Source organism: Tupaia chinensis, unplaced genomic scaffold (assembly GCF_000334495.1).
Source record: "Tupaia chinensis unplaced genomic scaffold, TupChi_1.0 Scaffold000248_1, whole genome shotgun sequence".
NCBI classification, from domain to species: domain Eukaryota; kingdom Metazoa; phylum Chordata; class Mammalia; order Scandentia; family Tupaiidae; genus Tupaia; species Tupaia belangeri.
In genome coordinates, this window is record NW_006159726.1 from 2,422,838 (window position 1) to 2,426,114 (window position 3,277).

The window sequence follows — 3,277 nt, forward strand, 5'->3', positions numbered from 1 at the left end:
TTTAAGCCACTGGGTCCGGGACGCGAACCACAGTCGACTACGTGGGAGTCCATCGACATAGCCATTACGCTAAGAGCTGGTCCCTAACACTATGCATTAAAAGCACTTTTTTGTAATGAGTTTAATCTCTGCAAAGGAATGCTAATTAAGTTGTGTTAACTATTTCATTTAACTTATCCTAGTACTTCACTGTTTATTGTTGTTACCTGTGTATCTTCTTAAAAAAAAGGTAGCTACTAATGCTTTTTTTTTTTTTTTTGAGTATACACTACTGAATAAGTGGAGTTTGATGTTTACCATGTGGGTCTTGCAACACTAAAGATATTTTGACTATAAGTCATGATGGTGATTTCTGTGTAAAAGAGCCTTAAATTGAACATTGTTTTGAGATCAAACTCCCCATTCTCACAAAAATGGCCAGGTTGCAATAAAAAATTGTGGCATATTACAGGGGAAAAAAAAAAAGCTAAACTAGAATTAAATCCATCCCAGTCCTGTGTTGTAGAGGCCTAGTACTAAAGGAAAAAGTGAAACTGTCCCTGAATATTTAGTTGTAACCACAAGTCAGACCTTTTATGACTTGCAACTTAAATCATATGCATGATCAGTAAAGCTTCAAGCCATGAATTTATATTGACATGGTTAAGAGCTGATAATGTCCTTAAGTATTGAGTAAAAGTAGATGCACATCCTTTTAGTATGAAGTCTTACTCATTCTGGGCATCTAAGAGCTTATGTTAAAACTTTTCCAGGACCAGCCCATGCAGTGGTGGTTAGGGTGGTTGGATCCCACATGACTGACTTTGTGGCTTGAGTCTTGGACCTGGCAGCTTGAGAAACACACTGAGTGCATGTGTGTTTGTGCCCAAAATCCTGAAAGGAGGGCAAGATGGAGAAGAAAAGACTGTGGTGTGACCATTCCCCATAGGAGGTACTTTCTCTTTCTGTCTCTCTGGTGAACAAACATATTCTCAGATGAAATTTAAAAAAAGGTAGAAAAACCCTTCAAGAAAGTGAACAGCTTATAGTTGATAAATAAATAATACATTCAAAGTGCACACCAAAAAAGGCCCTGTAAGAGTCAGTAGAAAGAAAAAAAAATAAACCACAGAAATTTTTGTCCTGCCTCAGGACTTAAGATGTTGGAATTATCAGGAGCAAATTACAAAATATTATTTAGAGAATGTTTAATAAAAGATATGCTTGAAAACTATTTAGAGTAGACAAACATTAAAAAAAAAAAAAACGGCCAGGGCCAGCAGGTGGTATGGAGGTTAGAGTGCTGGATCCCATGTGGTTGACTGCACAGTTCAAGTTCTGGAACAGTGGCTTGGAAATCATGCTGGGTGCATACACATGTGTGCCCAAAATTCTGAGAGGAGACTGGAGAAGAAGGGATTGTGGCATGGCCATCCCACCTGAGGAGTAGTTTCTTACTTTTCCTCTCTCTGTCTCTCTTTGGTGAGTACATGCACCCTATGGCAAAAACCTTCCAAAAAAAAAAAAATCTCACCAGGCACGTGTGCATCTGTGCCCAGATTCCAAGAGGAGAATGAAGGAGAAGGCCTGCAGCATGGCCATCCCCTTGGGCTGATTTCTCACTCTCCCTCTCTTTCTGTCTTTGTCAAGTGCACACACACTATAGCAACACTGGAAAAAAAATCCAAGCACACTTGTAAAAGAATCCAATAGAACTTCTAAAAATGGATATATAATAATATAATTAAAAACTAAATGAATGGGGGCCAGCAAGTGGCGTGGTAGTTGAGGCGCTGGACATTCCCACATGGCTGACCACGGTTCAAGACCTAGACATGGCGGCTTGCTTTCTCACTTTCCCTCCCTGTCTCTCTGTGTTTCTCTTTGCTCAATTAAAAAAAATAATTAATAAATAAAATTAAAAAATATACATATAAATGGAGGAGCACAGCCTGTGGCTTGGTGGGTAAGGGAGGGGGATCACACATGACTGACTGTGTGGTTTGAGTCACCCATTGTATTGAGAAACAAGCAGGGTACATGTGCATGAGTGCCCAAAATTCTGAAAGGAGGGAGAAATGGAAAGGAGGGGATTGCAGCATGATCATACTTCATGGGGAGTGGGATGGGGAATGTGCTTTCTCACTTTCCCTCTCTCTGTCTCTCTCCAGCAGGTGCACATGCCCTCTGGAAAAGAAGCAAACAAACAAACGAATTCCCATTTAAATGGATGGATTTTTTTTTTTAGCCATTTAAACATAAGTAAAGATATAATTAATGAAATTGTGTATAGGTCAAAAAGAATATTCCATGAAGCACAAAACAGAAAGAAATGAACAATAAAATAGATATATTAGGGGCATTAAAGATAAATTCAGGGCCACCAGGAAGCATGATATTTAAAGTACTGGATCCCAAATGGCTGACTCCACAGATGAGTCCAGGACTCAGTGACTTGAAACATATGCCAGACACATGTGTGTGCATGCCCAAACTCCCAAGAGGAAAATGGAGGAGATGGGATTGTGAGATGTCCATTCTCCTGGGGGGTGATTTCTCATTTTCCCTCTCTCTCTGTTCTTTCCAGCAAGTGCACGTGCCTTATGACAAGAACTAAAAAAAAGTTTGAAAGAATTTCTAGTCAACGTTGAGGAAGTAGAGATAGTGCGTGAGGCAGAGTTTATATAAGAAGAGAAATAGCTATTGATTTTCCAGTATTATTTAAGTTTAATAATCCACAGATGAAGAGAGCTTGGCAAATTACAAATAAGATAGATAAAAAGATACACATACATAGAATTCTCTACATCTGCATCATCAAAAAACAAAAATCTTAAAAACAGCTGGGTAGGAAGTGGAGTTGATAAAAAAGAGAAAAATGATCTTTAAATGAAGGTCAAGGAATCTGTTAGAGACTTCTTAAGAACAGAGTTTTGCAAGCAAGAAACAAGAAAGTTACAGAGGCTCTCTTTACCGAACAACTGAGTTCCATGCCTATTATCATGTCGTTAAGCGAATCGGTCAATAAATGAGGAGTTAAAAGGTGGATGTCTTGTGGAGTGTCATGGCACCATAGAGTATGTGTTTTTCAGTGGATATAACATGACACCATATTAGAATAATGTAATTTTATCCATGCAAAAAGCATACATTAGAAAAGCCCCAGAAAGCAACAAGGCACACCACAATACAATAATATAAATCTAGTATAATCATTTTTATTTATTCTGAATACTACTATGGGTGCACATTAAAGTACAAGTTTATAAATGAAATATGTAGTCGAATATAATTGTGA